The sequence below is a fragment of the Leopardus geoffroyi genome, chromosome B2, assembly GCF_018350155.1.
Source record: "Leopardus geoffroyi isolate Oge1 chromosome B2, O.geoffroyi_Oge1_pat1.0, whole genome shotgun sequence".
NCBI classification, from domain to species: Eukaryota; Metazoa; Chordata; class Mammalia; order Carnivora; family Felidae; genus Leopardus; species Leopardus geoffroyi.
In genome coordinates this window covers 34471607-34482938 of record NC_059332.1, presented here as the reverse complement: position 1 = coordinate 34482938, position 11332 = coordinate 34471607, and the positions used below count along the sequence as shown (strand labels likewise).

The following is an 11332-nucleotide window of genomic DNA, read 5'->3' as shown; positions in this document are numbered from 1 at the left end:
GAGGAAGATGTTATCACTGTTGCCTTAAATGATTTTTCAAATACAATGTCCAAAACATAACCAGGTACATGATGAGATAAAACCTCATGAGGAAGAACCGGTAGTAAAAACTAACAATGGAAACCGATCCACAGGGACTCTAGATTGAAATTAACAGACATAAGCCATAAAACAGCTACACTTACTTTGTTTAAGGAGAGAAAAGCCAAGCTTGAAAATTATAGCAAGTCACAAAGAGACATAAGAAGTGACATAGCAGATCTGAAAAGACCCAAAGAGAAATTCTGGAACTGAAAAAAAAAAAACCCAAACAAACAAGCAAACAGCAAATTAAGAGCTTGATGGATGGGTTTAAGAGGAGAATTTTTTTTTTTTTTTTTTTTAAGGAGGCTCCATGCCCAAGGACACTAAGTGACTTGATCTCATGACCCTGAGATCAATCAAGAGTCGCATGTTAGGCACCCCAAGAGAAGAATTTTTTAAAAAGCTGAAGAGAGAATTAGTGAACCGAAGAATAGTCACAAGAAACTTTTACAACGAAGCGTTGAAGGACAAAAGATAGAAGATACAGAAGAAAGGATGTAGTGAGAAGGTCTAATAGGTATTTCAACTGGGGGCCCAGAAAGAAAGAGGTACAGAAACAGTAATTGAACATACAATGGCTGAAATTTTTTTCAAAATTAATGAAAAATTATTCAAATGTGATAAGCAGCCATGAAGTGACATACATTCACTCCACCATGTGGTTTGACTCTTAAGACAGTGTATCTTTAGGGCACCTGGCTGGCTCAGTTGGTAGAGCATGCAACTCTTGATCTCAGGGTCGTGAGTTCAAGCCCCATGTTGGGTGTAGAGTTTACTTAAAAACAAAAACAAAAACACACCAGCACATCCTTCCCGTACATACCTACCTTTGAAAGGGTTCTGAAACCAACATAAAGGTGGATCCACAGCAGATGGAACAGGGCTTGTGTGGGATGAGTTCAAATACAAACTTTGCCACTCCCTGCTGTGCTACCTGGAGGAGACTGCCAAACTTCAGTTTTCTCAGCCAATAAATGGGGCCAGGAATACAAGCCTACCCCACATCGCCATTGTGAGAATCGAGTGATACGGTGCATGTGAACAAACCTAATGAATGCCAAGGGCTTTAAAAATGAGATATGGTTTGAGTAGGATCACAAACATTCCCAGGGGCACTACCAGTGACAGGTCAGACCGGCTACATAATTTGCAGGTGAAATGAAATGAAATGAAAATGCAACTGTCGAAAAATTATTAAGAATTTCAAGACAGCGACAGCAGAGCATTAAACCAAGCGCAGGTCACACGCCCATGAAGCCAGCCTTGGTAATAGGCCCTGCAAAGAACCGCTCTGTGCGTTAGGAAAGGGCTGTCTGTTCCACATCCAGGTGTCTGCAGCCATAGCCCACGTTATCTTTGAGCTCTGAAGGGCAGCAGTGTTTGGGGAAACTGCAAGCACACGTGTTTCCAAATGCCAAGGAGGGCAAGTGCAGTGACCGGAGTGGTTTTCTGAGAGAGTGGGTGGGGCCAGCCAGGCTGCCATCAGAACTGTGGAACTGACTGTTCCCCACAGACTCTGGCCTAGAAAAAAAAAGCCTGCAGCTGTATCTACAGGGCCTGTTGTTGTTTGCTGCGGTGTGTTACAACACAGCCTGGCAGCCTCCGGGGCCTTTCTGTCTTCCTCCTGGAAGAGCCTGGTCCCAGAACATGTGACATGGCCACACAGCCCTGCAGATTTCCCATACTGCTCCTCGCTGTTCCCTCAATTACCAGGCTTTTCCAGGTCTGCATGCTTTTTTGCTCATCCTATCCTCCGCAGACTAGGAATCCCCTTCCTTCCTCTTCCACATCCCTCCTTCTGGCAAACACCATCTTTCAAAACTCTTTTAGGACTCAGCTCTAATGCCACCTCCTCAATGAAGCCTTCCCTGCCTTTCCCAGGAAAAGCCAACTGCTCCTTCCTTGGAGCTGTCCACTGTAACATAAGTGGTACTGACATGTAATGTGGAAGTCACTATCTCCTTGGCTAAAGCCTTCGAGGGCTGAGACAATGTCTTCTCACCTATGCAGACTTTGCACACAGCACAGGGCTTAATACTTGCTAGTAGTAAGCACAGTAGATGCTTAATCAATTGGGGTTAGAAACTTTCAGAACAAATCATTGAAGGATAAATGGTTGGATTTGGATTCAATCACCCATGTCTTGTTGAATTAATGTATGAATAAATTGTGTCAGTGATTCTCCCTGGCATCTGGTAAAAAGGGAAGCTTCTAGGCATTAAGTCAGGGCCTTCTTTGCTCTTGGAGGTTTCCGTGTTGGTTCTAGTTGTTTTTTCCCCAGGCACCACGTCCTGAAGGCAGGGATGGTGATTTGCTGAAGAGGGTCTTCAAAAATACCTAAATGACCAACATGACAGCGCAGAGAGCAGATTTGGAGCTAAGAGATGTGGCTTCTGATCTGGTTATGAGACATAAGATTTCCATAGGTGACTATTAAGTCCCATAGCTATGAGACTTTAGGTTTCTGTTTCCTCAAAAATGAGGGGTTTGAGTTAGTTACCCCTTAAAGCCCAGGTGCAGCCAGTTCTATCTCATCTGAATCTCTATGGGAACTACTCAGAGGCAGCCAGCCTTCTGGTTGGAGGAGCTTAGCCCCTCTTGAAGCTGAGTTTGCTCAGCGGGTCTACCCTTTGCTGATGGGGGGTGGGGGCGGTGGTGCGGTGGGAAAAGGGGATCAGAGAACACCAATATTTTTTAAGGTCTTTTGCTGTCTCAATGGCCAGGTGTCTCATGCTTGAAAGGCAGAAAACCACGGGAGAGCATAGTCTTCACAGTCATTTAGTGTCCATGGGGAAGTACCACGTGCTAAACTGGTTCTCAAGATGGGATTTTCCCGAGGCCCAACGGGGCATTTTTTTTTTACTTCCTAGGGCTAACCTAGTCTGCTTACCTGACACAAACATCCTGGCCTGCCCATTCTCCATCCTTTGGGCAGGCCTGGCAAACAGGCAGCAAGGCAGAGCTTTCAGAGATACGATTCAGATGTGAAGTCAATATAGCTTGTTTAGGCATGAGTTTCTCTGAAGGTAAGAGACGGTGTGAGGGGGCATGGGTCAGTTTCCTTCATCCCTTCCCGCCGGCCCCCACAAAGGCCAAGGGCCAGACACGTGGGCTGGCGTGGAGAGGCGGAGTTTACACTAAGGCGGAGGTGCAAATGGACGGGGGCGGAGCCTCATTTGCATAGACGGTGCGCGGCCACCAATCCGGACAGGCGGAGCGACAGCCCGCGCGCCTTTTGGGGGCGGACTGACAGCCCCGGGGCCCTATCGAAGACGGGTCCTGCGGCCGGCGGGGGCGGGACCGCGCCGGGCGCTGCCCCGGGGATTCGGGCCGGTTCGCGGGCGCTGCCAGTCTCGGGCGGCGGCGTCCGGCGCGCGGACGGCCTGCTGGGTGGGCTGGGGGCCGAGCAGCGCGAGGGTGAGGCGGAGAGAGAAGGGGTCAAGGAGCAGCCACGGCGACAGGTACCGGCGCCATGGCCGCAGGGATGGGGCGGGCGGCCGCGGCGCCCCGGGAACCGAATTCCCTCCTTCGCGGTCAGATCGCCGCCGCGCCGCTTCGGCGCCCCCTCACGCGCGGTTCTCCTGCCCCAGAGAGGCAGGCTCGGGGCGAACGGGGCGGGGGAAGCCTCGAGGCGAGCGCGCCGGATGCCCCTTGCCCAACTGCGGGGCCTCTCCGCGCCCCGCCGGCCCGCGGGGTCGGTGCTCTCTCCGCGAGGCGCGGAGTCGGGCGACCGCGAGAGCCGCTCCCCGCCCCCGCCGCGCTCCCCCTCGCGGAGTCGAGGCCGGTCGCGCCCGCTCGTCCTCACCCGGCTTTTGTTTCCTGCCCGAGGTGACAGGTCCCGGCTCCGGCTCCCGTCGGTCTCCCCCGACTCGCCCGAGGCCCGGCGCCTGTGACCGCGACCGCCCGGAGCAGGCTGCGGGACCCGCGGAGAGCCGGGCGGCGCGTGAGCGGCCGCCGCCGCGGGCGGGAGAGAAACTTCGCCTTCCGGGGCCCGGGCCGGCGGGCGAAGTCGAGCCGGGGTGAGCCGTGCGCCGGGACGCCGCGGGCGCGATGGAGCCGCGCACACCTGGCGGGGCCCGTGGCGGGTGAGGATAACGGAGTGTCCCGCTGCTGCGCTCCTCGCTTTCGGTTTGCGCTCCCGGGGCGGTGGGTGTGGATGCGTGTTCGCCGCCTTCACCTGCCACCATGGGACAAGTGACTGGGATACAGCATCCCGGCTCTCAGCCGCTGTTGAAGGGTGCCAGTGCAGCGCCTTTCTAACAGGTGATTGTTCTCGTGCCAGGTGAAAGCCAGTTCCAACTTGTTTTAGGGCTCCTGACTTGGTTCACTCCTGGAACGTTAGAACTCCTTCCACTGATGTCTAAAAAGGTGTACTGGCAATAGTGTAGGAGTCCAACCCAGTATTGATTTAAAACAAAAAACAAAAAACACCAACCGTTTGAGGGGGTCAACGTGCAGATTGATCGCATTCTTTCCATTGACGAGCCTGGAGGAACATGGTCTTATTTTAAAAATTCGGTTTGTGCAGTGGTGGCGAAAGCATAGTAAGGTACAAAGTTAGTAAATGGAGAATGCAGAACTCTAGATACCCTTCAGAGTGGTTCAGGACAGCGTGTACAACGTTTGGCCGCCATTCAGTAAATTCTGCATGAAGTAGTTCGAGCTCGTGGTTTTGGATTTACTTTTCAGGAGTATGTTTTCCAGTGGAATAAGGCTTAGCATTGAATGGGAGCTTTCTTTGGAAAAATGGGAGTAGACAGGAGTGTTTATTTTCATTGTCTTCCCATTTTGTTAGATTGTGGACAAGGGAAAAGTCAAGGCATATTTTGGTTAAGTGTTTTTAATAGTCTGTGGAATTCTGCGCCCCCCCCCCGCCCCCCCCCCACCCCCAGAGGGGTTTTTACTTTAGAGAATTGTAGTAGCTTTTTCTCTTGGTGTATGAATCAAAGGTCAAGGATAGACTTGAACGAATTTTTATTCTTTTTGGGAAATTTTTATTTGTCGTACTTTACTTAGCCTTTTCTGCGTCTCTCTCCCAACTGACCTCCACTTAACTTAATCCACAATTATGGACCTGACCAATGTAGGGCATCTATAGAAAAGATACATTTAAAAATAGTATATAATTATTTTTTAAATGTAGTTTATATGTATTTAAATTTATTTGTGAGTAACTTGATTTAGCTTACTTAATTTTTTTCTAATGTGTGTTTTGTGTCTATTGGGGATGACTTATATTTAAGAGGGGTGCAACTTTTTAAAAGCAACGTTATGGTTTTGATTTAATTATGCTACTTTATTAATATTTCACTGAATGGCTATTTTATTATGTACCTAGCTATTTAGTAACATCATTTAAAGTTGAACTCATTAACCAATAGGCTAGTTGTGACTGGGATTTTAAAACAAAATAAAAAATGGTCTTTATGAAGTGTTTTATATCTCTAAAACAACAGGGTTAAGTGTTATGAGGTCTTTGTCCTTACAGCATTTAACAAAACAAATACATACTTTTTTAATCTTTAATTTTGGGTGGTTTAAGAAAAAAACCCCATAATTTTAACCAGTTCAACATGAAAACCTTTTAAAACACTGGATTAGGCAACTAATTAAATCCTCAATTTTCTGTTTGTTCTTGGGCTGGAAAAGAACACATATTTTGGGTTAGTTTCCTAAAGGTTTCTTAGCTTAGAACGAATCAGTCTAGAGAAGAAAGAACATCCTCATTCTGTAGCTGTAGAAAAAGTTATTGCTATTAAAGCAGAGTTGTCTTTTTGATGCTTAGGGTAGATTTGTTCAACAGTGGCACGTCGTGTTGGGTGGGTTTTATTCTACATAAATAGTTGTAAGGAATCTTACAAGTCTGAGGTTCTCTTTGTTTTGGATGACTTAGATAATTGTTCTTTAAAGTGTATAGGAATATAGGAGTCTTAACTAGTATGTGTAATTTTCTGTGTATAATTATTACAATCCTTATCATATGGTGATGTTTAAATATACCACATATAGTAAATTAAACTTACATTTCATAGTTTTATTTACACAAAAGCATATTTTAGGAACTTTATTAAAAGCCCATTTTCAAATTCAGTTTTTAGATATTTTACTGGTTTTTTTGGTCCACTTTAACTTGTGGTAGACCATATCAAAATTATCAACCACATTTCAGTTTCAAAATTAAGCATAAGTTGAATTCTGATATGTACACAATAAACATATTGAGTGTGTTTAAGTCATTTATCCTCAGGTGTGGTTCTTTTTGTTGTTTGGGGGTTGGCAAATATTTTTGAATGAAGAAAGCCACAAAAAAACAAAGACATATACTAAAATAGCTAATTTGAGGATAAATCAAGTGGCCATGTTAGACATGAATATGGCTTTATTTGACCGCAGTACGCATGTTACATCTAGCATGAAGAATATCTCTGTATAGGCCTTTAATTAATTTTTCAGAGTTCCTAAAGAAAAATCTATATTGTCCATATTTTGGCACACCAAATTCTGTGATTACTCAATGCTGAACAGTTAAATACAGACATTTTATAATTCTGAAACAATTTGAACTTTTTTTTTGTTTTTTTTGTTTTTGTTTTTGTTTTTGTTTTTGTTTTTGTTTTTTAAGCTGTCTACTCAGTGTGGGGCTTGAACCCACAACCCTGAGATCAAGAGTTACATGTTCTACCAATAGAGCCAGTCAGGCACTCTGAAACTTCTTGAACTTTTTTTTTTTAAACAAAAGTTTGTCTTTTTTCTTTTATTTTTTGGGAGAGAGAGAGAGAGAGATTGAGAGCACGTGTGAGCAGGGGAGAGGGGCAGAGAGACTATCACAGGCAGGCTCCACGTTCAGCTTGTGACTGACTGAGGCACCCTGGTGCTCCTGAACTTTCTAACATAGTTGATTAGTAATTATTTTGCTTTCTCATTATTGTACATGTCTGAATTTTCTACAGTGCATTTCCCCCCCATTTCTGGCCAGCTTTAAAGAAAAATTTTGCATGGTTTACTTTCACCAGTCTTTTCTGGCATGCTCCTGGTGTTACCAGAATCACCTGGATCAGTGATAACCATTGTGCATATTCTGTAGTATTTTTCACAGGCTGGGCCCAATTCAGTATTCTTGCCACTGCATGTCGGGCCCCAATTTTGGCCAAGATAGTGTAGTGTTTATTTCCTCAAGGCTGGGCAGTTGTTGGCTAGGATGACCAGTTTGGCCGTGTCTGATTATTTTATCTACTTGTACCCCATCGTGTACTGTCCCCTTATCATATCAACTTGGAGCCTAGAGGTAATTGACTCCGGGGAGGACTTCTGTGCAGCTACCATCTTCCTTCCTGCCTTAGGTGTGGGACCCAAGGAGCTAGTGAGAAAGGCTCTATAGTGCTTTTTTTTTTTTTTTTTTTTTTTTTTTTTGACTTCTGATAATATATCCCCAAAGTGTAAAGAAAATTAAATTTACATACAGAGGAGACATACACTGAGTGGTTGTTGGTATGTAAATAACTACTGACTTTCAAACAATAGCCACTTAAGTGTGATTTAATTTGCAAATAAGGTACCGTTACGTGACTCTTCCGTCAAAAGAGAGCTTAAAATAATTATAGTAGGGCCTAACTCACTCTTGTAACTAATTTGTATAACAGGTTACTAAGGATATTTAGCAATATTTTAAACACTAAAATTCAAGCTCTCAAAATAATTTGTACCTCACAATTTGTTATGAAGAGAATTACCCTGTATTCTGCTGAAACTTAAACATGTAAGACTATGTCCTTAAATGGGGCAAGTTCATTTTATGCTTAATTTAGTATTTACTTCTAGTCTTTTGGAAAACATCTAGTTAATGAGAGTGAAGGACCACCAGAGGGAGTATGGGGTCTACACAATTGCTGTACCTGTTTTCTGCTCTTGGTCTGGGAGAAAGATATTTTAAAAATAAGAATAAAATTGTAATTCTCTAAAACAGTCAGGAAAAAGATGATGACAGTTGAGAGTTGTAGTGGTTTAGAGCCACTGTTGGTTTTTGTAACAATTAATCAAGGCTGTTTTCCTTGTTTTTTTTAGAAAATGGTACAATTATTGGAAAATGATGTATTTTCAGAGTGAATAATGGGTTAAGTAAATAATTACACACCTGTGAAAGTCAGGGACCATTTAAATGCTAAGAATATTTTTTAAGATGAAAAATGTAGTACATTAGAATGGTATGTTTTTGAAGTTGCTCATTTTGGGGGAGGAGGAATAAAAGGTGAACAAAGAGCAAACATTAGAAGTGGGTTGTTTTCTCCCATTGATAGTTGCAAACCCTTTATAAAACAGGCAGTGGTAAATTTCTAGGACATTTTGTAGCATTCTGCCTCCATCTTGGCAATTTATGGGTAATGTTAAATGAGGAGACACTTTTAGTCCCCTGAAAATGATAATCTGATTATAAACAGCAGGGTTGGGAGTTTCAAATTGACTTCAAAAATCAGACTTATGTGTATGTTTCTTAATGTTACCATCACTAGAAATTAAAGAACTTCCTCTACTTTTAGCTGCAATTACACAGTAGAATTTCAGAGTCAGGATGTGTCTTTCATAGACTTAATGCTGCGATAAATTACTTCTTGGGATGGAGAAAACATCCTAGGGATTGAGCCTTTTTCAGAATATATTCTCAATGGAGATGGGATGGTCTTTACCCATGTTAAGTATCAGCCAATGGATTATTTCCCTGTTTAACTTAAAAAAAAAAATTTTTTTTTTACATTTATTTATTTTTGAGAGACAGAGAGACAGAGCACAAGTGGGGAGGGGCAGAGAGAGAAGGAGACACAGAATCCGAAGCAGGCTCCAGGCTCTGAGCTGACAGCATAGAGCCCCATGCGGGGCTCGAACTCACAAACTGTGAGATCATGACCTGAGCCGAAGTCGGACACTTAACTGACTGAACCACCAAGCGTCCCTTAACTTTGTTTTAAAAAAGCAAGACGATAAAATAAAATTTGTACTTTTAACACATATTTTGGGTTTTACTCCTCACATAGAAAATGATTGTGTAGTGGAGGTAACAGTAGCTTATATGGAGAGAAATCTGTTTCTCTTTTGAATTATTCTTAGGTTAAAGCATAATACTAAGAGGGGCGCCTGAGTGGCTCAGTCGTTTAAGCGTCCGACTTCGGCTCAGGTCATGATCTCACGGTTTGTGAGCTCGAGCCCCGCGTCAGGCTCTGTGCTGACAGCTCAGAGCCTGGAGCCTGCTTTGGATTCTGTGCCCCCTTCGCTGCTTGCCGCTTGCACTCTGTCTCTCGCATTGTCTCAAAAATAAATAAACATTAAAAAAAATACTTATTGGGGCGCCTGGGTGGTGCAGTCGGTTAAGCGTCCAACTTCAGCCAGGTCACGATCTCGCGGTCCGTGAGTTCGAGCCCCGTGTCAGGCTCTGGGCTGATGGCTCAGAGCCTGGAGCCTGTTTCCGATTCTGTGTCTCCCTCTCTCTCTGCCCCTCCCCCGTTCATGCTCTGTCTCTCTCTGTCCCAAAAATAAAATAAAATTAAAAAAAGTTGAAAAAAAATAAAAAAAATACTTATTAAGAAAAACTGAAATGGACAGCTTTCCCACGTTAGATGTGTTTTCACTGTGAACTGTATTAATTTAAAGAAATATATCTTTGTTGGCCCCAGTTGGACTTCTCAGAATCTATTCATTTATATACACACAGTATATATTCATTTATATACACACGCGTAGGTAAAATACCTATGTTTTATTTTTTTGTATTTTATACAACTGTATACATATTTCCTATATATAATTATACTATGTAATGAGTCCATCTATCTGTACTATATGACTTTACAGGCTTAGTTATATGTGAGCCCCCTACCTCTTTCTAAATGAAATCTTATTTCACCAAGGAGAAAGTACATATTCACAAAAAGATTGATGTAAAATTAAAATGTTCATAGCAGCTTTTTTTACAGTAGAAATGAACTAATGATTCGCACAACATAGATGAATCCAAGAAATATTATTCAGAGCAAGAGAAGCCAGGCATAAGTATGTACCAAATGATGCCATTTTTGAAAAATACAAGAACGGGCGAAACTTAGGTACGGTGATAGAAATCAGGACAGTGGTTTCTGGGTAAGAGTGTGGTTGATTGGAAAGAGGCAAAAAGGAACTTTCTAGGGAGATTGAAATATTCTGTAGCTTGACTTAGGTAATGGAAATTCAAGTGTATGCTTTTTGGGTAACTTACTTTCATATAATTTTTAACTTACAGAAAAATTGCCAGACCTAGTCCAAGGAACGCCCAGATTCACCAGTTGTTGGTGTACACGTTTGTTCAAACTTACTGAGCTGACTACTTAAGATCTGGGCATTTTACGGTATGTAATTTTTACTTTAATGAGGAAAAGAGCTACAAAAATTTGTTGGAGAATGATCTTGTTATCTGCAAAATGAAATACCTCGATTCAGACTTAAGGAGTGCTTTATTGATGATGGAGAAAAAGAGAATCACTGACGATCTCTTGTCTCTGTACATGTGTATTTATACTGCTTCTCTCTGAAGTTTCATGGTGACTTACTTCTGTTAGAAGAAACAAGGTTCTGAACGTGATTCAAAGCAGAAGTATCAGCAAGAAAAGCCTGCCTTATTTTGTTACGCTATGCACGTTACTCAGAGTATGGGACTGATAGCTAGCAATAGCTTTCTGGGAAGTGAGGGTGTGATTATTCCTGTTAAACGTTGCACACCTACAGTGTGCTAGATTTTGCACAGACATGCATAGTTTTTATTGTCTTGGAACTTACCAGATGAACAGGAGGCAAACAAATCTGCTTGTCTTTTTTTGGGTGGTGCTGTTTATCATATGGAGGAAAGACAGGTGCTTACAAACTGTATAAACTACTCTTGGTTATCAGCGAGTGGCAAATCTAAGCAGTAAATTTGTTGCTCTCCATTAGTTGCAGTGCTGTCAGAGTCTCTAGACTGATTTGGGTTAAACTACATCTATTTAAATCCTAGCTAAAACTTTGGTAATTGTTAAAAACATTCAACTTGGGGCGCCTGGGTGGCGCAGCCGGTTAAGCGTCCGACATCAGCCAGGTCACGATCTCGTGGTCTGTGAGTTCGAGCCCCGTGTCAGGCTCTGGGCTGATGGCTCAGAGCCTGGAGCCTGTTTCCGATTCTGTGTCTCCCTCTCTCTCTGCCCCTCCCCCGTTCATGCTCTGTCTCTCTCTGTCCCAAAAATAAATAAACGTT

The 11332-nt window shown here is 43.3% G+C and overlaps 1 protein-coding gene across 6 annotated transcripts in view; it reads left to right on the top strand.

Annotated features, from left to right (window-relative positions):
• Positions 1 to 3385: 3385 nt before the first annotated feature.
• The window catches only part of FKBP5 (FKBP prolyl isomerase 5), a 119459-nt gene continuing 111512 nt past the window's right edge, over positions 3386 to 11332 (top strand). For 2 of the 6 annotated variants that reach the window (XM_045500765.1, XM_045500767.1), the window contains exon 1: positions 3409 to 3545. The gene's annotated coding sequence lies outside the window, so the exon portion shown is untranslated. Of the gene's footprint in view, positions 3546 to 3919; positions 4170 to 4196; positions 4348 to 10348; positions 10455 to 11332 lie in introns of those variants that run through there. The other 4 variants (XM_045500763.1, XM_045500762.1, XM_045500764.1 and 1 more) reach the window with 4 other exon arrangements.